At 51.8% G+C, this 20,706-nt stretch overlaps 1 protein-coding gene across 4 annotated transcripts in view; it reads right to left on the bottom strand.

Annotated features, from left to right (window-relative positions):
- The window catches only part of ATOSB (atos homolog B), a 38,755-nt gene extending 21,383 nt beyond the window's left edge, over positions 1 to 17,372 (bottom strand). For 3 of the 4 annotated variants that reach the window (XM_053932004.1, XM_053932005.1, XM_053932003.1), the window contains exons 1-3: positions 17,264 to 17,372; positions 12,290 to 12,383; positions 11,868 to 11,964 (exon numbers count right to left, since the gene is read on the bottom strand). The gene's annotated coding sequence lies outside the window, so the exon portion shown is untranslated. The remainder of the gene's footprint in view (positions 1 to 11,867; positions 11,965 to 12,289; positions 12,384 to 17,263) is intronic. The other variant, XM_053932006.1, reaches the window with a different exon arrangement.
- Between the last annotated feature and the right edge of the window lie 3,334 nt (positions 17,373 to 20,706).

The raw sequence follows: 20,706 nt of genomic DNA, 5'->3' as shown, positions 1-20,706 counted from the left end.
GATCTGCTGCTTCTCCCTGGACTTCTAAATTTTTGATCTTCACTACGTATACACAGAGCCTCTTCTCTCTTCTCAGGACAACAAAATACAAGGTTTTGTCCCATGGCATCCTTATGGGCTCCTGCAGCTTCCCCTGCACAGCACCCCTCCTCTCATCAGGATGCTCCAGTACTTCAGATCCCTTCTAGGGAAGCAGGGGGGAGATCCATAGTGCTCAGCATGTGTCAGCAGGGCCAACACCATGGCCACACTGTCACTAATGTCACAGCAACTGGGCAAGCTCCTGAACGAAACTCAGCAGCCACCAGCAGGACAGACCCGGCAATTTAAATGCACATGCTTAAATCAGCCTACCACCACTGAAAAGATGGGCTTGTCTACAAACTCAGGGAGCCCCTGAGAGAGCAGCAACAAACCTGTAGGAGCTCTTGGACATGGTCAGCTCCCTGATATAGCCCCTGAGCACAGGGGAACCTGAGGAACTGCCCTACATCCAGTTAAGCAACTGGGGACTGATCAATTTAAGCCAGACTGACTGACTTCTTAGCTAGACTTTCCTGCCACACCCTTCTTTGTGACTAACAGAGAGGTAACATCCCATCTGCAACACCCCTCTCCAGCTGAGATGGGAGAAGGAGCAGAGCAGAGACAGCCAAATTGTTCTTGATTCCGACATCTTTCCCAAACCAAGGGGAACTCTTGCAAGTGCCTCATGTTTCCCCTTCACGTTTCCTTCATGTTCAGTCCAGGTGGCTGAAAAGAGTGGCAGAGTGTTCACCCAAAATACAGTGAGTAGACTCTGCTGTCTTCAAACAGCACATTCCAGGTCAGCAACCTGGGAACTACCAGCAGAGAGAAGCCCAGTTATCCACTTTTATATTTGTTGATGGCAAGCTTCTGCACCACAGGTGATGCCAAAGGACAGGGTGAAAAGAGAGGATTTGGAGCAACAACAGATGAAGGAATTCAGGCCTTATCAAAGTCAATGCTAAGCAGCAACTAGTCCATGAAGTTGATGCTTCTGCTGAAACACTTCCTGGTTACTGGGACAGATACACAGAGAATGACCCCAATAACAGGCTGGCTACCAAGGTGAATGGATATTTGGGTTTCTGAGAGCTCCAAAACAAGCTCCCCCTTCTCGTGTAGCTCTCTACTCCCACAGTCCTGCCCTTCTAGTGCTTAAAAAAGTAGAGAAGCCTCTAGGCTGCTAACTTAAGTGGTGGCTGCAGAGACTCTCATGGGATACTCCCTGGAACCAGCTTTCATCTCCTAGGCAGAGCCCAAATAGTCCTTTGCTCCAAAAATCACATTTGAGATCACCTGATCCAACATAAAGATCAGAAGTGGAATTACTTTAAATAAAAGATCAGATGGGGGAGCACACCTGTGCCAGTGGATGGAGCTGAATGGCCAAATACCTGAGCAGCTGATACTTAAAACCTGAAAGTTTTAAGGACTAAACCACTAAGCCACATTTTTCTGTACATCTTGGGTGCATTGGCTGGATGGCTCATGCCATTCAAAGCTCAAGATGGAAACTACCTGTGTCCACTCTTCATCTTGCTGCAGGAAAGGAAACAGAGGTTTCTGCCATCCATCCCTTCCCTAGCTTCTTTTGCTGGACTCTCTGCTGCTGTGCCTCATGGGACATCCTGAGCAGACAACATTAAGAGGAAACAACTAGAACTGGGCTTTCCTGCTCAACTGTGCATGAAAATTCCAGGTCTAGCTCAGGTGGGTATGAAGCTTCCTCTTCTGTCAAGGCAAAATGTCCCTGTAGGCACCAGAGACTCTCCTCTTCTGCATTTTAGAAAGATCCTCCCTTACAGGCACTGCCTTTTACCCTCCGCTGCCTTCACCAGCCCTGAGCAGGCTGGAGAGGTGCGCCCAAGTTCTGGGTACACCAGAGGTGCTGCTTATTCAGGTGTCATGTGTGAGGGCAGCTGTAAATGCAATAGGGGGAAGGAGGTGGAGCAAAACCAAACCACCCAAAAATCCCAGGGAAAAGGTACCCAGCCTTGTATTCACTCATTATTTACCCCCGGATACAGGTCCAGTTTTCACCAGGTCTTAAAGCTCTCCACTAAGTTGCTCTCATTGACTTTCACAATTTCTTTTCTCTCTGCTCCACTTCCAGCAGATACCTCAAAGGCTGCTGCCTCCCAGCAAAAGGGTCTCCATGACCTTTGTAATTCAACACACTGGGAAAGGCTCAATCAATTCCCCTCGATTCCTAGGCCAGCACAGACCTTAAAAGCCCTCTTTGTTCCTGTTACAAACTCTATCCCCCAACCATGGCTTAACCCTTAGGGCACTGCCTCAAATGAAGAGAGTTTCTGGAAGCAAGGCGCTTTGCAGCATCCATGGGAAGCTGGACCTACCCTCCAGTTACAAAAGAGCTGTACTGAAAATCTGCTGGTGGCTCAAAGGAAGCATCAGATACACACAACAGGGTAGGAGGGATGTCTCTGGCCATGCTCATCATCATTACAAACTACTGTGCCTCACACTGCTGCAGCAACACAGGCAGGGTTTGGGCTTACACCTCATTATAGTCTCCCAGTTTTGCTCTGCCTGCCCTCCATTCAGCAGGTTTATTACAAAACATGCTCCATGCATGCAGATTTGGGGTTACACAGAGGAACAGGGATGAGGAAGGAAACAGCTGGGACTGGGCACCTCCACTGTCAGTCTTAAAAGGACTCCTCTGCTCCTGTCCCCTGGTAGAGCCATTGCTCCATGACCAGGAGCAAATCAGATCCAGCGAGGGATGCCAGGCTGTTACTACAGAGCCTGCACACTGATTCTTGCCTCATCTGAGATAAGCTCAGACGCACATCCAGACCAGCAGCCCAAAGTCACAATCTGGGGAAGAAGTGCTACAGGACTGTGCATAATTATACACCCTGGACATGGGAATGAAGAGGACACAGAAGGCACAGCTAGGTCTCACTTTCTAGCACGATCCCTGGCACAGGAAAAGGCAGTATGGAGCAAGGGCTGCCAAAATTGACAGCTCTGCAGCTGGAACAGAGCTGCCCAACCACATTCTGAAACACCAGTTCCATAGCAGACAGAACCAGCTTGTACCACTGCACCCCAAATCACCACCCTAGCATACAGGATAGCATATGGCCACCTTGCAGCACCCCAAAATGCCAATTCCTACCAGCTGCTGTAACTTCCCCTCTGACCCTTTTTGGTCCTGCTCCACCCCCTTCCTTCTCAGGCTTCAGGAAAACTGAGTCACAGCATGTGAACCCTGCCCTGAGGAAGGAGAGTGGGTGGGCAGCCCCCAGCCCCCGGCACAGTATGGGGAGTGGAGCAAGAGGGGTACCGAGATCTCTGAGAACGCCAGTGATGGGGAGGGATTAAAAGGTACCCACAAATTCTACACCAAGCAGCTTTTTGTGAATCTCCTCTCTTCCCACCTCTCTTAAAGCAGAAGGTGGCCCCAATCTGCTGCTGGCCATTTTGACTGAACCCAGCTCTCTGGGCTACACAAACCCAGAGGGGATCAGGACATGCAGTAATTTAGCATAGCCAAAAAAAAAAACCAAAAACAAAAACAAAACAAACCCACCACAAAAACAAATTAAAGACCCAGATAGAGTGTTAAAAATCAGAAGAGTGCCGTAGGTCTCAAAAGGCTGTTAGGGGACTGGATGCTTCATTGAGAACAAGTCATGGCATTCTCTACCTTAAAAGATTCATGTGTTTGAGTAAAGACTTGATACTCTGGTCCAGTTTCCAGGTACTGACCTCAGGGTCTCTGTTTTTATCACACACCTACAGAAACCCTTTTGAAGACCTGCTAACCAGTAAAGCTTCCCGGGACCAGGTCTACAGCAGTGTACACCCACAGCAGAACCCTTTAAAATCCCTGCCTGGTGCAGTAACAAACCACCACTCATCTACTTACCTAGAAGACAGGTAAGTTAAAGATTTGTTAATTCAGGCTCTGGGTCAGACATCTCATGAATGTTATTAAAGTTATGGTTTCTTGAGTATGTTTCTCAAGATTGCAGTCAAGAACCCAGCATTGCCCAGTTCAGCTGGGACAAAGAATGGGAACACCGAACTCAAGCTGCAAAAAATGCACAGCTATTACACACTGCTCATCTGTAAGTCTCCTGGCATCTTTTCTCAGGCTTCTGTCTTCTTGATTGCCTCGCTCCACCTTCCTGGGGACTCTCTGAAAACTGACCCTTTCACCCCTCCCCAGGGAAGTGTGTTAAGGTGGTATTTGCTGTTATTGTCATGCAAAGCATAACATTATTGCAATACCCTTGCCCCAGCTCTAACTCCCAGGACAACATAATACTAGATGAAATTCATTATCCACTATCACTTTATGGTACTATCTTTTAATTTCTCTGTTAACACACATCAGAGACATATAGAGTTTCAGGCCAGCTCACTCCAAAGGAAATTCTCTCTTGCCTTACAGGGATTTGCAAAAACGATTCCTCTTCTTTTCAGTACCAAAAAAAAAGCCCAAACCACCACCAAAAAGTAATTAAAAAACCCCAACCCACAAACCAAAAAACAAACAAACAAACAAACAAACAAAACTACACTCCAAAAATAGTACTTGAAGGTTTACTTAAGGACAGAATTTGCCTTTTCTCTCCAGACCACCACTACGGTCAGACCTTTCCCAAACTCTGGAGGGCAGCATTCTCACTGCTGCTCAAACAGCTTCATCATCGGCAATGTTTGGAGTCCTGTAGTGAGGAAGCTTTAAGGGTGAGATGCCTGTTCCTTCCCAAAAGTTCCCAGTACACGAATACAGGCATATCCTGGTAAACTGTTCCTCCTTGCTTCCAGCCTCTGCTACAGGGGTGGCCTCTGATAGCAGCCTTCCTCCGGAAACATCACTGCCTTTTGCTCAGTTACCCCAACACTGTCATATTGTAGAGAAACAGAATTAAACAGCTGAAATCTGTAATAAATCATTCCTACTGAGCTGCCAGGGAAATTGCTGCACAGAAGAAAGAGAAGAGCTGTAAGTCTGTTTCCTCAACAAATCTAAGTCTTTGTTTACAGGAAAGAGGCACAGCAGCAAGAGGAGCACTTTCAGGGTGGCAGATTGATGCCACCAATTTTTCTGTTCTCTATCTCCGGAAATATCACATGGCCAGAACAGATCATTGCAAATACCTTAATATCCCAGACTGTCAGCCTAGGAAAGAGGCTGGCAGACCAGACCTAGATGAAAAGCCTGAGAATATTCTAGTTACTCAAAAAGAGCTTATATTTTTAGCTTTTGCTGCTGTTAAGATGAATTGAAAGCAAAGCTCAGACTCTCTACTTGATGGCATAACTGCTTTATTTTGCTGGCAGCCACAGCAGAGGGGATCTTGAGAATTACACCCTTTGTCCACTGCTGACCCAGCTATGCCAATCTCATCAGCAATGCAAAGGCTGGTATAGAAAGGGCTGAGTGGCAGTGCTGGCCTGACAGCTCCAGCAGTGCTGACTGGCAATAAGCAAACCCTGGTACATGGCATCCAGGCATTTTCTCCCAGCCTGAGTGGAGCTAAGGGTTGGCTCTTGCAAGCCATTCTTCGCACATCTTCCAGACAATCTGTACAGAACAGCTGGACTCAGCTACCTTCTCACAATTTAGGGAATGCACGTAGAAACACCCATGGAGTTGAAGTTCCTGCTTGGTCTCACTGATCTATCACCTCTCTGCTGAAATCCCTACCACTCTTCCCACAGCAGCATCATTCAGGTTGGTCCTCATGTCCCACAGGGCACTGTCCAATTTTTCAGAGTGACACTGCTCAGGATGGTGTCCCCACCTCATTAAAAGTAGGCATGCATGTCCTGGACTTGCCTCAGGTAATGGCAGAAGCAAAGCAAAGCAGCACATAACCCATACAATACTCTCCCAGCTTCAACACCATGGCTCAACCAGGAGAAAATCTCTCTTGGCTGCCTCTCCCTAAATGTTTATTCCAGCACTGCCTATCTTACTCTCCCCAAATCAGCAGCAGAGTATATGACCCCACTACCTTTGGGCTTTTTTTGGTCCTTTGTGCTTAAAACTGTGTCATATGAACAGGTAAGACAGAAAAAGAGGGGGCAGCACTTCAATGATGACATGGTTGTAACTCATGGGTTCACAGTGCCCAAGAGATTAAGCCTTGGGCAGTGATCTTGGCAGGCAAGGTGTTTAGAAATTATGAAAGAGAAAACATCCTCTGGCCTAGAAAATGGCAATTCCCACCCCAATACACACATATGACCCAGAGCCTCATCTGCTGGGCTCTGCATCACTCCATGATATTTCATAGCACATCTTGAGGCCTTGGTCGAGAGGAAAGATGAGAAACCACTGGCTGTGAAAGTGGGGTCAGAGGGAACTACAGTGAGGCTCAATGGACTTTTACCATGCTCTGCCACCACCTGCACCATAATATAATGTAACACCAACTCTCACACCAAGTGCTGAAGGTCACATATATGGAAAGCAGTGCTTGAGCTGCTGACCCAAAACAGCCTTCAGTGTCAGGTACCAGTGTCCCAGATTCCTCCATGGGAAGGAAGCTCCAGCCACAGTGCAGAGCAAGCTGGTCCCCTCTGAAAGCAGAAGGAACCTGTTGGAAGTGAGAGGGAGGACGCAGACTGCTGTCCACCACGGGCAGCTTTCCCAAAGCCTACATGTTCCAGCTTCCACCTCCTTGTTTGCTCTCCCTTGGGAACACCAGGGTTTGGAGTCCAGGGAACATTGTGCAAACAAATCTAGACTCTTTGGGAGTTTTAAGATGACTGAAATTGCAGAACTGGACAGAAGTGGGCAGTCCATACAGATCTTACAGTAACCCTCCATCATAGAAGGACACTAGGGCATACTGGAAAGGGTGAAATGGTTTTCAGGGCAATACATGACCCCCCAGAAAGGAGGGGTCACAGCTCAGGCACAGATTATGACATTTGTGAGTACAGAGCTATTTGGGTAGCTCACGGGCATCCTTTCCCATCCATTTTTCACTGAACACCTGGTCCCAGACAGACTCTGGTCACAGGCACCAGAGCAGCATGTGCCACCCCATGGCAAGCCCACACAACTAGCCTCCATACATCTCCAAGAGCATTGTTCACTTCTCACTCTGGGCTGGGCACAGAGCTGTGGGCAGGGTGTTGTAGCTCACTGCCAGCAGTGACCTTTGAGAGGTGTAATGAGAGAGGTTTATCTCTCACACAGCCATCCATGTTGACACGAGCAAGCTGTGCTTGCTGCCAGCAGGTCCTTTACCCTGGCTTACATCCAGGCCTTTAGGCATATCATGGATGACAGGTCAGGTCTCAGTCACATTCCCATTATGGCCAGGCTGGAGATGGCTTCCTGGCCCATTTCCTCTGCTAGTGAGTGCATGATTTCCCCTTCACCAACAAGAGCCAGCTCTCTTACCAGTATCTGGTAAAGGGTCTACCCAAAGGCAGCCTCAAAAATGTTTAACTTCTCTGCCTGCCCCAGAAGACGGTCTCAGACCATATCAGAGGGGTCACAAGAGTGTCTGCTCTCCCTGAGTACAGATACCCTGGAGCAAGGTGAACTGGTTGTGCAAGGTGGATGGAACAGCACAGCGCAGGGCCAGGCATCCTGGGAAGGTGTAGCCATGGCTGGAGCCACTTAACGTTGATTAACTGAGAATAAGCAAGGACAGCAGAATGACTCGCTTTCTTCCATAGTACAGTGAGAGAGATCAAGAGACTGGTTTGTTCCTGGCTGGGCCTGCTCTGCAGCTCAGGGCTTCAAAACAAACAGTTCTGTAAATGGGAGCTGCCTGCCCACACCCTAGCAAGGAGAGAAAGAGGGGAGAAGATGGACAAAACACCCCTGACCACTCACCCTGAGGCTGCTGCCAGAGGAGAACAGCTCCAGATGCCAAATTGTCAGGCAGGAGTCCAGGGGTGCCAGGACCATGGCAAGCTGGGACTAGGCTGCACTGAAAGCTGTGGCACCTTCCACATTTGCCTGACTGCTTTTCTGCCTTGTCAGTGTTGCTGCCAATGGCAAGTTGCCATAGCAATACCCTCCAGCATGCTCCCTTATTTCCCCTGTCTCTGTTCCCCCTTGCTTGTCCTCTCCATGCTGCCCCACATATGAAACACGCAAAAGCCTCAACATACTCCTTAAAGGCAGCACCTTCACCAAGGAAGGAAAGGGGGTAGAGGTGGAAGCCCATTCCCACAAGCCCTCATCCCTGCCCACCTCAGGGGCAAGGACCCTACTCTGGACCCAGGTGCATTGCACCTCACCTTGTCTATTCTCAAGGCAATGCACAGGAGAGCCACACTGACAGATTCAGGGAATAGAGGCCTTTTAAACTGTATCTCCTTTGTGCTGTGGCAGGCAGGGATGCTTCAACATCCTCACCTGTTCCATAGGGCCTGCTCCATGGGGGTGACCTGCAGCCCCTCTCCAGTCCAGTGCAACACATCTACCTGCAGGTCAGAAAGCTCCAGGACCTCCTTCTACATTGCAGCAGCACCAGACATGATGGGAATGGGGGTCTCAGACTTTTCTAGCTGCATCCTGGCAGGCACCTCCTAAGCCTCTGCTCTCCAGTTCCAGACAATTTCCACTTCAGGCAGGCCTGTACTGCTGCACCAAACCTCACTGTGGCTTGAATCAGAGACAGGATCCTGCTTTATTTCTTGTCTTAAAAACTCTTTCTTAAAAACTCTTCCCTACCATTGCTATGTGCCACTAAACAGTTACCTAGCTTGCATGGAAATCAGAGCTCTTCTCCCTTTCACCTCTCTCACACAGGCACAAGACACAAGGGGAAGAGAAAGGACTCTATTTAACCACACTCAGGAGTGATACCTGTCAATATCTTTCAACGTGTAAATTCAACAACTTTTCAACCTTCTAAAAGCTCTGCTTCTCTCTCTGTTCTACCCTTTCCCACAGCCAGTTACATCACTTGAGGGTTATAGCAGAAGCTAGCAAAGCCTCAGTCCTGATCCGGGATGAGTCATGGAGTTCTGGAGGCCATGTAACTTCCTTCAGATACCATCAACCATGCCTTACACAGCTAAAAATAAAGATGGGCCAAAACTGCAGAGCCACATATTGCCTTAACACGAAACTCAGCAATGCTGAAAAATTACCTGAGCAGGTGGAAACCAAAAAGTGCATGGAAGCCAAAAGTCTTGGGTATACCAAAACGGAAGAGGGCAGGAGGCCCCGCCCTGTGCCACGCTGGAGGATGGTGGTGGCAAATGGCAAGTAGCCATCCAACCATACAGAGATGGCCAGAACCAGGATCTCACCTCACTCAGCTATGGGTTTTGGAGTATTTCCACACCTAGAGTTTTTGTGGAAGACTGTTTTCAGCAATGCATGCTCCCATCTGAGACAACAGGAATCAACTGCTGCCAACAAGAAGGATGCACATTTCTGGCAGGAAAAAAATGGGGAAGCTGCAGCCTGCTTCCCACCAGGCAACACATGGGCATCTGCAAAGCAAGGTCCAAGGGATGTTCAGAGCTAAAGATTACAAAAAGGAGTCACAGATACAGCTGATATGGGTTAGATGTTGAGGTAAGTGAGGAATTCGAAGTTCTTCCTAATCCCTGGGACACTGCGCCCAAGCAAAACCTTCACACATGAGGATATAGGATTCTCACACAGATCTTAGCAGGAAGCCGCAGGACTGCACACAAATAGGAGCTCAGAGGGATACCAACAATGTTCAGAAACCTAAAATAGCCTCAGCGGATGATCCTCTGCTCCATTCTTGGGAGCAGCAAGAACTGAATAAGGATCCAGCTGTCCCAACACTCCCATGAACAGGATCTTTGAATGCCTGACCTATTTGCAACAGAGATGGTAGGGCAAATAGGGAATTCCTTGCATAACTCCAATGCCAATATCTGCAAGGAACCCAGACCTCCAGTTCTGAAGGAGAAGGCAGCATTTTCTTGTGGTTTTCAGTGGAAAGACGATCCAGTGCTACATCAGCTGGTCAGACTCTGGGGCAAGGGCAGCCTACACACACCAAGAGAAGGCTGGAGTACATTAGGTTGACTGCTTTCTGTTGAAGATATAAACTCCACTTTGCCCAGTCGTTAGGTTTCCCAGCACAGGGTTTCATCCCATTCCCAAGAGAGGCACTGCAATTCTGTCCATGGGTCTGCAAGGTGTATCAGTTTCCAGACCACCACCAGCTGCAAGAAACTGAACCAAAATTGCTAATTCAGCCCAAATATAAACTCAGTGATATCACCTGGGCAAGGTGGTATACGAACCAGAGAACAGCTTCATGCTGTGGCCAAGCAACAGGAAAAGCTGCTGCTTTACAGAAAAATGGGAGATTTGCTGTCCATGAAGACATTAAGCTAATTGGTTATCAAAGAAGGGTGGGAGAAAAGTGGATCCAGTACTATGCCAGAGGGGTGTGAGGCACTGGCACACATGACTCAGAGAAGCTGCGGATATCCCATTCCTGGCAGTGTTCAAGGACAGGCTAGATGGGGGCCTAAGCAACCTGGTCTAGTGTGTGGCTCCCCTGGGCCATGGCAGGAGGTTTGGAATGTGATCTTTACAGTCCCTTTCAAACCAAGCCTTTCTATGATTCTGTGGTGTGCCCTGTGTTGAAATGGCCCTTGTTAAAAGGCAGGGGAGCCCTGAGAGGATGTTGTGAACTTAGTGGACTGGGATCTACAAGCAGCTCCAGCAGAACTGAGAGCAAACTTTTTCTCTGGTCTTTGCCATGTCTCTCATCACTAAGAGAGATATAAAATCCCACCATGGAACAGGTATTAGTGAATGCCACAACCCAGCTGGATAAAGGGGCTGCTCTGCTCTCACTGCATTGTGTGAGAGCTAATCTTGCTAATCTTCAGCACAGGGCACTGGCATGAGCAAAGGACTTCTTTCCTTCCTTTCACCTTCACAGGTAAATCTATCTAACTTCAGCATCAGCCTGAAGGATGAGATGGCCTGAAGCCCTCCAGCTGCCGCTGGATTGGTCCCAGCTTCTCTGGCAGACGCTTCACAGGAAGAGCTGCAGAGCCTGGGCAGCTATGCATCCTAAACTATGTCTTCCCCATATAATCTCTCCTGGTCAAATCGCACCTGAGCTGTAGGGTGAGAGAAGGAATCATCTTGCCCTGCCATAGGCACAGTCCTGATGAGGGCTTCCCTTCAGGGGAGAGCACACTGTGCTGGCAGAGCAAGCACTGCTGGATTCTAGGCAGGCACACAAGCATCCATGGACAGGGCAGGAAGCTCACAGCCATCTAAGGCTGCTCCAGGCTAGTTGCCTCAGAGCACGTAATATTTCTTGCCAGTGGCAATACTGGTCCACTTTTGCTGGTCCACCTGAAACACTTCCTCTGAGCCTCCCACTCCAAAGCCAAGCTACAAAATCCTGGAAAAATGCAGGAAAAACCCAAATGCTGCTAATAGAGAACACGATTACATCTGCCACAAGCTCTGGGTAAAGTCTCAGCTGGGTTCAGGTGAAGGACAGCAGGGGCCTGCAGCTGGGAAATGCTCCCCATTCAATCCTGCTGTCATGCAGAAGGACAAGTGTGGCAAACAACACAGGCTGCAAATTCCCAAGATCACATCACCCTTGAGCTCCTGGCAACTGTGTGCAGGGTTCAACATCTTAGCAGCACTGGTTCCACACATCCAGGTTCCCTTTGCCATGCTGACAGTCAAGTGGGATGCAGGAGCACCCAAAAAACCTTGGCTGTGGGAGAACTTCACCTGGGTGACATCTACTTTACAGAGCTATCCCTGTGAGCCAAGGGGAGAAGAGCACAGAGTTCCCTGTTTCTTCACAGAGTCATGATGAGGTAAGGGAAATCAGTGATGTTTGAATGTTGCTAACCTCGGTGTAGGGCTGAAGCAGACAGAGAAGGCAGCTCTCAGCTGTCAGCCCTTGCAGTGTGGCCTTGAGGTTGCTTGTTCTGTCAGTCTTGGGTCACCTGGAAAGACAAGTCCACATGCACAGGTTCATTTGGAACACTGGGTGGGCAGTAACTGCTCATCCAAGCCAAGTGAGTTAGTGGCCCATGCACAGAAGTGAGAAACCCCAAACACCCCAGCAGCTCAAAGATCCCACCACATCTTTTACCTGTGCTGAGGCTGCCCCTCCAGCTGCAGCCCTGACTCCCTCCTGGGTTCCAGCTACCCCCAGTTCCCTGCACGACTCCAGGTGGGTGCACAGTCGGTTCTCCAGAGAGAGCTGCTAAGGTCACATCCACGATATCCCTGCCCAGATTTCAGTGGGAAATAAAGGCCTTTCTGTACCTTTGGCTTTGTTCTTGTCCACCCACACAGCTGTAGGTTTCTCCACCACACAGGCTTTGCTGTACTCGAGTCGGTGCACTGGCACATGGTTTATCTGCAAGAACAGGCACTGGCTGTGGTTCCCACAGGCCACCTGCTAAGCTACCCCATGGAGACACAGAGCCAGGGCAGGGAGGGACAAACTCCACTGCTGGAGAGACACCCCTCCCAACAACCCAAACAGACCAAGACAAATCCAACACCACAGCGTTTCCCAGGCTACGGGGAAGGGAGAAAATGACAATTGCTGAATAAAAATCTCCAAGAAGCCTGCCAACACCATCACAAAGATGTTGTTTAAGTCTCCTCCCCAGGCTCCCAGTGCTTTAATTGCAGACCATTGGAGATCACACTTTGTGGGGGCTAGGTCCTCGTGCATAGCAGGTCCTGAAAACCAGGACAGTATCAGCCTCCCCAGGATCAGGTATGACCTTCCCCTGGCCGCAGGCATGATGGGCAAAAGCTGCTGTGAGGCAGTCCCTGCTCCCCAGCTTGACCATCCACACAGGCTACCACCCCGCAGCACCACCACAGCACAGCCCAGCTGTGACCAGAGCTGCTGTGCTGGGGAGCAGAGCCTTGCGGGCAGACAGGCTGCCAGTGCCCCAGAAACACAGCCTTCACTCCATGGTGCAGGGAGGCATGGCCTCACTACCCTACTGGGGCTTCAGCTCTTAAGACTGTCCTGAGGCCACCCAGAAAGTTTGTGCTTAATGACACCTGCAGTGGCATCCTAGGAGAAGTCCCACCCGGAAACAGTACCAGCTAGGCACAAAGGCTATCAGTTTGGAGAGCTTATAAGCAGAACAAGACCCAGTAAATGCAGCATGTGTAGATGTAAATATACATATATAAAAAACCCTCCACCAAGTCCCTCCTCTAGCACACTGTCTTTCAGAGAAGGCTCAAAAGGCACTAAGCCTGAGCAGTGACAAGAATTGCTTTGGACATGGCTGAAGTACTGCCACCCACATACTGCAGCAGCACAGGAAACAATAGCAATGTATCTGACAGGGATGGGTTGAAAACACTACCCAGGAAGAATGCAATTACCCCAAATGGACTGAGACCAGGAGATCTGGATTACCACCTCAGCTCTTGCATAAAGGGCTTTGCATATTTGTTCACTTCCAACAACAAGAATCTCAGGGTTGACATCACCCCTGGCCCAGGACATGGATTTGTTACTAAAAAGCACTTCCAGCTGAATCACTAACTTCCCATTTTGCAGCACACAGGACTCATTTGAAGGTTTCCCATCCAAGTATTGTTCTACCATCATGCTGCTTAGCTGGGGGGTTGTCCAGACCACAGGCAAGTATGACTGCAAACCACTGGCCAGTCCTGAAAAAGCTCTCTGAAATGCAGAGCATGTGAGCCCAGCTGCTCTTCATTCAGGATTCACAACCAGCTGAAGATGCAGATGGAAACAGGGGGAAAACATGTTAGTTGGCAGCTGGGCGTCCACAGGCCAAGCAAGGGAGACTGTGAAAGAGAGGGGCAAAGCCAAAGGGAGGATGAACAGAGACACTTCCCTGTCAAAGAAAAGAATTTTTAAATCAGGCCTCAAACTTTGTGAGACCAAGTTCTCTGGAGGTTATATTCACCTGGCTCACTTGATCATGAGCAAAAGCAAAATGAAATAACAGAGGAACTGAGCTGGTCAGAAAATATGCTCCAGGGAGCAGAGGTGCCAGATCCTGCATACAGAAGGAAGGATCAGAAACCCAGTAACATGGCATTACCAGGACACAGACACCCACACAGTTCCCTGGAAGAAGGGGGTCCCTGGGAATTATGCGATGTGGAGAGACATCAGGCAAAAGTCTCTCAGAGAAGACTCTCACAAAGTAACCTGCAACAATCTCACTAAGTAACCTGTAACTAACCATCTGCCAGCATACAAATATCTCCTTTCAGGATTTCTTCCATGCTGCCTTTCACATCTGTCCTGTTTCAAACCTGACTCATTAATTCCTCCAGCTACCAAAGCCTCTGATAATTTGATTACAGATCCATTGACAGCATACTGAGGACACCACTTTTCTAACCATATGGCTTCACTTTCTCCTTTCTCATTTGTGGTCACATACCTACCAACAACAGGTTTTCTTATTCTGCATCAGGAAGTGTCCTGGCCCCCAGGCACGGTGCATTTCCACACAGCACACAATGGTGTCAACCAGATCTAGCAGAGGAAAAACCTGGGCAGGCCCAGAGCAGTAAGAACATGTAAAGGATGTGGGAAGAGCCAAGAGTCTTTGACTTTGAAGACTCAGATCAATAACCATCCTCTTCAATCACCCTCAGACTCAAAGAGCAAAGTTTGGGTATCTCTGGCCTCTGGTACTCAGCACAGTCATGCAGAAATGTGCAAGGGCAAGCAGCCTGTAGCAGACAGCAAGGAGGAAGACCAGGGTCAAAGATGTGCTTCTCTGCTCTCATAAGTCCCTTGAACATAAGGAGGGAACTTCCTCCTCCTGCTCTACATGCTCAGAGAGAAGAAAGCTGAGGGCAGAGATGTTGAGAAAGTTCAGCACCAGCCAAGGGAGGGGGGGAGGGGCGTATAGGGGCTGCAGCCTTCATTCGATTTGGAGTGAAAGAGCAGCCCTACCAGTAAAATTTAAGTTATCTATAATTCCCTAAAGGCCACTTCTGGAGAGGGCAGACATGAAAAATAGAGCATGGAGAGCTGCTCTGCACAACTTGCTGCAAAAGCAGAGAAGCAAGAGAGCGCCTCAGTAAGCTATGCCTCTGAGCAACAGAGTTCCCATAGTACAGAGTGACCCCACCAGCTTTCCTTCCTTCAGTGGGTAAGAAACCTCTCACATGGGGAACAGAAACAAGGCAGTCAGGTGGCACAGCTGAAACAGCCCCAGCATTGCTCCAACTGTGGCTGGACCTTGGTCCACAAGCCCAGCTCACCAAGGGCCACAGCTATACAGCTGTGGTGACCGCAGGTCTCTGCTGTCCTGACCACCCCAGACTCCATGGGAAGGTACATGTCCAGGCCCCACCAGAGTCAGCAGGAATCCAGTGTTATGGGAGCAGGTGCTGGAGGTCAGGCGAGGGCAAGTGTTGACACCCTAGCAACAAACACTGTGGCAGCAGTGTCCCTCAGAACCAGCCCCGTCCGAACCCCTCAGCCCTGCCAACTCCCACCAGTGCCCTGCCCTAGTGCAGGGACTGCACGCTGGGACATGTAGAGTCCCCATCAGCACCCTGCCGCTCACTCACGCTGAGACCCGAACCATGGGAACTGCTGCTGTGAAACAAGGCGGTAACCAGGCTTTACAGGATGACTTCATTCTCCCAGTCCTCAACCTAAAGCCCAGCCCTGCCAAAAGTAACTCTAGCACTATCACACTGGGAGTTTTCTTCTATGTCAGCTGCCGGACCTTGTTCACCTCCTTGTGCTACCAAGCTTGCCAAGACACTGCTTTGGGTCAGGGTTCAAGCCTGCTACTCTCTCCACAATTTCCCAACTTCCCCTCTTTGCTGAAGCCAACAGACACGATTCAGGGAGAGGGCAGGTCTGTAAGCAGATCTCTTCTTGCCTGATGTTTTTAAAAAGGCAATGAGTGGAAATGACTTTTAAATTTTAAATTTAGAGCACAACATTCCTCTACCATACATTTTCCACAGCAGCTGCAAATTCCACACTCCTTTCAAAAAAAAATAATAAAAGGAGTGTGGAAACCCCGGAGGTGTGTGCCCCTTATACTGATGGATTATGTTCACGGGTGGGTTGTGAGCAAGCCCACCTTGCCAGCACCCACCATGCAGCCATTCCCTCTGACTTCCCTAACAGGCCACCTTTCCAAACATGACACCCAGCTGGGCTGCCGAGCGCACGCCGCTTGCGTGGGTTCTGTATAAAACCCGCAAGACGCTCGAAAACCTCGCTAAGTCGGCAGCTGCTGATTTCGGGTGGGTGACTGCCCCCGACGGGCCCTTCCGCCCGCGGCTGGCTGTCACCAGAGGGCGGCGGATGCCGGGGTTCACATCCGCCCCGGCGCCCACCCCGCAGCCCCACACTGGGTCCTGGGAAGGGACCCCCGGGGCAGGTGCCGCCCGAGGCGCGCCTCCCGCGCCCCCGGGGTACCCGGCCCCACCGCCGCAGGCCGTTCGGGGGACAACCCACCACGTCCCAGCTGGGCTGGAGCTAATGCCCGCGGGAGGAAAAAAAAGAGGAGGAGGAGGAGGAAGAGGCCCCACCGTGCGGGCAGAGCTGCAGACAGGCTGTCCCAGCCCATGTCACAGCGCAGAGGACGTGGCCCTGGTGGGCGAGACCAGGGGCAGCGCAGCCTCCCTAAGCTGCCAGGGAATTGGGAGCCGGGATCGGCGACACCCCGCAGCAAAGCCTGCACCCCGTTTCGGTCCCTCCCGCCTCCCCCCACACCTCCCTCTGCCAGACACAGCCCTCCCTCACAGTTCTCCCAGGCACCCCCCCCCCCAAGTCGCTCTGCGGTCACACTGCCGCCTGCCCCCCCCTCCCCCCGCCTCGGCACCTCCTGCCACAGCCTCCGCCGCTGCCAGGCCTCTTGCCGCCCCAAGTGCCCCGGCTTACAGCTCCCCACCTCGGTCACAGTCCCCCAAACTCACAGACCCCCATCCCGGTCATGATCTCCCCAGCTCAGAGACCCCCATCTCGGTCAAGGCCCCTCCTCCCCCCCGCTCACAGTCGCCCATTCCGTTTACGGCCTCCCCCGTACTACCCGATCACGGCCCCTCCTGGTCGCGTCTCCCACAACTCCCGCTCGCCCCTGCGGTCTGGGCCCCCGGTCCCAACGGCCCTCCGGAACCTTCTGGAACCGGAGGATGGCGGCAGAGATGGGGCACACGAACCCCTTCGCACACCGCACGGGGGGCCCGTCCCCGGTGGAGCCCCGTCGTGCCCCCCGGCCCTGCCCGTCGCGGCCCCGCCGGACCCACCAGCGCCCCCTCCGCCGCTGCCGCCGCGGCCCCGACTGTGCGCGGTTCCTGCGCTCCTTCCGGGTGTCGCTGGGGACACGTCCCCCGTGCCCGCCTCCCGCGCGCTGATTGGTGTTCTGGGCGGGGCAGGGCGCGGGGCGGGGCGAGCGCGGGGCCGCGCGGCCAATGGGCGGTGAAGCACCGCGCCGAGACCCCGCCTACGGCCCGCCCCCTCCACGTGCGGGAGTGTAATGACAGCGGGGAAGGGGCGGGCCCAGGCGGGATGGCTCCTCATTGGCCGGCGGAGGCGCCGAGGGCGGGGCCTGGTTCGGCGCGGGGCGGGACTGCCGCCCCTGACCCTGTGGGCTGATGGGGGCCCCCCGGCCCGCGGCGGGGCTGGAAAACGGCCCCACGGACACGGCGTGTCCCGCTCAAGGGCATGACATGTCCCACCCATGGCCATGGCCCCACGAGAACAGTGGGTCCCACCTCACGGGTACTGCATGGCCCCGTGGGCACGGCGTGTCCCACCCCACGGGCAGGCGTCTCGTCCCTAACACATCCCACCCCCACCCCACAGGTGCCCCCGGCTCCACGGCGTGTCCCACCCGCGCACACACCCACGGGCACAGCATGTCCCAACCCCACAGCCACCCTTCGCCCAGCGCCACGCGTGCAATGTGTGCCAGCCCCAGAGATGGCCCCCTCCCTGGCCCCATGGGTATGGCCTCCCCCAGGTGAGACCCCCGCGGTGTCCCTTGTCTCATGTCCCGAATGGGATCACCCTGGTGTCACTCTCCAGGTGGTGCCAGTGCCCCGCAGGCCGGGTCTGCCATCCACCCACACTGCCGGGCTGTGCCGGGCTGTGCCGGTGGTGCCGGCCTGTGCCACAACTCACCGTGGGCGCCGGACCCGAGGGGGCAGCTGCCCCCCGGGATATGGCTGCTCAAAGATACCGAAACACCCAGCAGCCGTGGGGCACTGCCACCCACCTGTGGGGATGCTGGCAGGATACACTGCCCCGAGGGGAAGCAGCCCACAGCTCACCAGCCTGACCACGGGCCATTCAGGTCAGGGAAGAGATGCCTTGACTTCATCACTTTTGGGTGAAGTTTGGTAAAGATCAGTCCCCCAGCTGACTCACCTTGCTCCTCAGAGAGCTGCAGCTGCAACACCATTCTAAAAATAGTGGGGACCAGTATCATCAAATGATAAACATAACCAAGATCTCCTCTTCTGACAGTGTTAGCACACAGTGAGCTGGAAGTGAACCGGCTGAGATGAGTTGAAGTGAACCACTGGCTGCTGAGCCCCAGCGCTCCCCTCGCCTTGCTGCTGATGCTGGGGCATTATTTTTGGAGGTGCTGTCATGGATAAAGCTGTGCTGGTGCTATCTGGGAATAGCCATGAGCAGGACAGACGTTTCTCTGACAGCCGTGCCCTGCGCGTGCCTCTCTGCAGGGAGAAATAGCAGCTCAATGTCTTATGGACATCTATGTGACCATGGAGCAGCTGCCAACACAGGACCTCATCTTCTCCTGGGGCCTCAGATTGCTGCTCTAGGCAATTTCTTGCTAAATAACCCCTGGCTGTCTCCAGATTCAGACTGTGGGCCACTAAAAGGTATTTAATGTATGGAACATTCTAATTTTTGAGAGTAATGACAGGAACATGTGATCCTCCAGTGTTCCTGGTGACTTAGGAGCCGCTGATTCAAACTGTGTGTATGCAGGTGCTGGTGCCAGGAAGAGCCCAGGAAGCCTACTTGTCCTTCACAGTGCAGATTTCCTACAGACTTCCAGGGCAAAATTCAGCTTTTCTGGGTTTTGACCGTGCATATCATCTCTGCTGAGCTGGCAAGGAGCTCTAGAGTCCAACCAGGAAGGCAGCAGAGGCCATGCAAACCAGGGATGGGCTGAAAAAGGCTCAGTCCCCATCACACAGCTGCTTACACAGGTTATGTTCTCCAGTGTGAACTGGCTGAAATGAGTTCACAGTTAAAAAATGGTTAATGAACCTTTATTGGCCTGAACAGGGACTCAACTGGAACAACTTCAGTCAAAGCTGAACCCACTGTGGAGCTGAATCAAAAAAATTTGCTGGTTCAGCTCCTTGGTTGGGGGGAAATATGGGCTCCTTTGTCCTTGACAAGAATAATACATTTCTATTTATTGTGTGGGCAGTGAAGGATTAATAATATCCCAAGTTATTTACCTCCTGCTTCTGAGTGCTAAGGGTTTGTGAGTGATGTCCCTGCTGAGCACACTGTCCCTTAGCAACCTCCCTTGGTTTTTGAAACATGTTCTCGCTCCAGAAGCAGGATTAAGGAGCAGGACATAAAAGCCCCTTTTAGAAGTCTGATGGGGTGAGGCTGCTCCCATTGCTCTTCCCATGGGGCAGAACCTCAACCATCACCATTTGATAAGCACAGTAACACAAGCTGCGGTGGTTTGGAGAGCATCTGAAAAAACTTCCAGAGGCTTGGGAGGGTTGGGGATGGGGCAGACTTACTGCACAAGCTGTACTACTTCTTTGCAGAGGGGCCCACCCTAGGTCTTGCCAGGAGTAGGCTTCATCTATTCCTTACACACCCTGGGGGCTTGAAAAGGGCTTTACAAGTGTTGGTGAAGGCAAATGAGGGGTTTAAGCACATTATGCATGGCTCTGCATCACACCTGGCCACTTTCCAGAGACTCGCCTGCCGGGAGGGCCGGGAGAAGGCTGTTTCCCCAGGAAGATGAGGTGTCCCAAGCAGCACATGGTGGAATGACGTCCTTCTATCTTGAGCCTTCCTGCCTGCAGGGCTTCCCTTTGAAGGATGTCCTGGTGACGTGACTGAGTGGTGGTGTGTTCATCCCTGGGTTACCTCCTTCCTGGAGCTGCCAGCACTGCCCCGACCTGCCTGCAGCGGGCTGGGGCTGTTCAGCCTGTTTGCCAGGCTGGTTGCTCCCACTGGAAAGGCTGTCAGGTGCCAAGCTCCAGGATGCTGAGGACCTGACATAAGTAAGGCTCCTGCCCCAATTTTAATTTAATTTAATGGTTTTCATCATGGAAGAGTGACATCCCCATGCACACACTAGTTTTGTTGTTGTGGGCAGGTTTTGCAATCGCAAAAGCGCCTTTGAGAAGTACATGGATCATCTCCCAGTGCTGATGGGGAAGGATGTGCCTCTATAGGGGTGGTGCTACCCCTGCATCACCTGTACGCTCCCCATGCCAGCAGGCTGTGCCATACTATGCACATCTGATCCAAGTCCATAGGTAGATAAAGCAATAAAGAACCCATGTGCAGAAGCGAGCCTGGTAAGACCTGGAGTCCTGCCAGCAAGAGATTGTTGGGAATTTTAAAAGGACCTTGGAGGAAGCTGGTGGAAATCAGTTGTCACGTTGTTTTGGGGCCCCTGGCATGTGGTGCCAGGTTGGGTGGGGTGTGGAGCAGTGGCAGGGCTGGACCAGGCACTGTG

The sequence above is a fragment of the Vidua chalybeata genome, chromosome Z, assembly GCF_026979565.1.
Source record: "Vidua chalybeata isolate OUT-0048 chromosome Z, bVidCha1 merged haplotype, whole genome shotgun sequence".
NCBI classification, from domain to species: Eukaryota; Metazoa; Chordata; class Aves; order Passeriformes; family Viduidae; genus Vidua; species Vidua chalybeata.
This window is presented reverse-complemented; position numbering and strand designations above follow the sequence as displayed.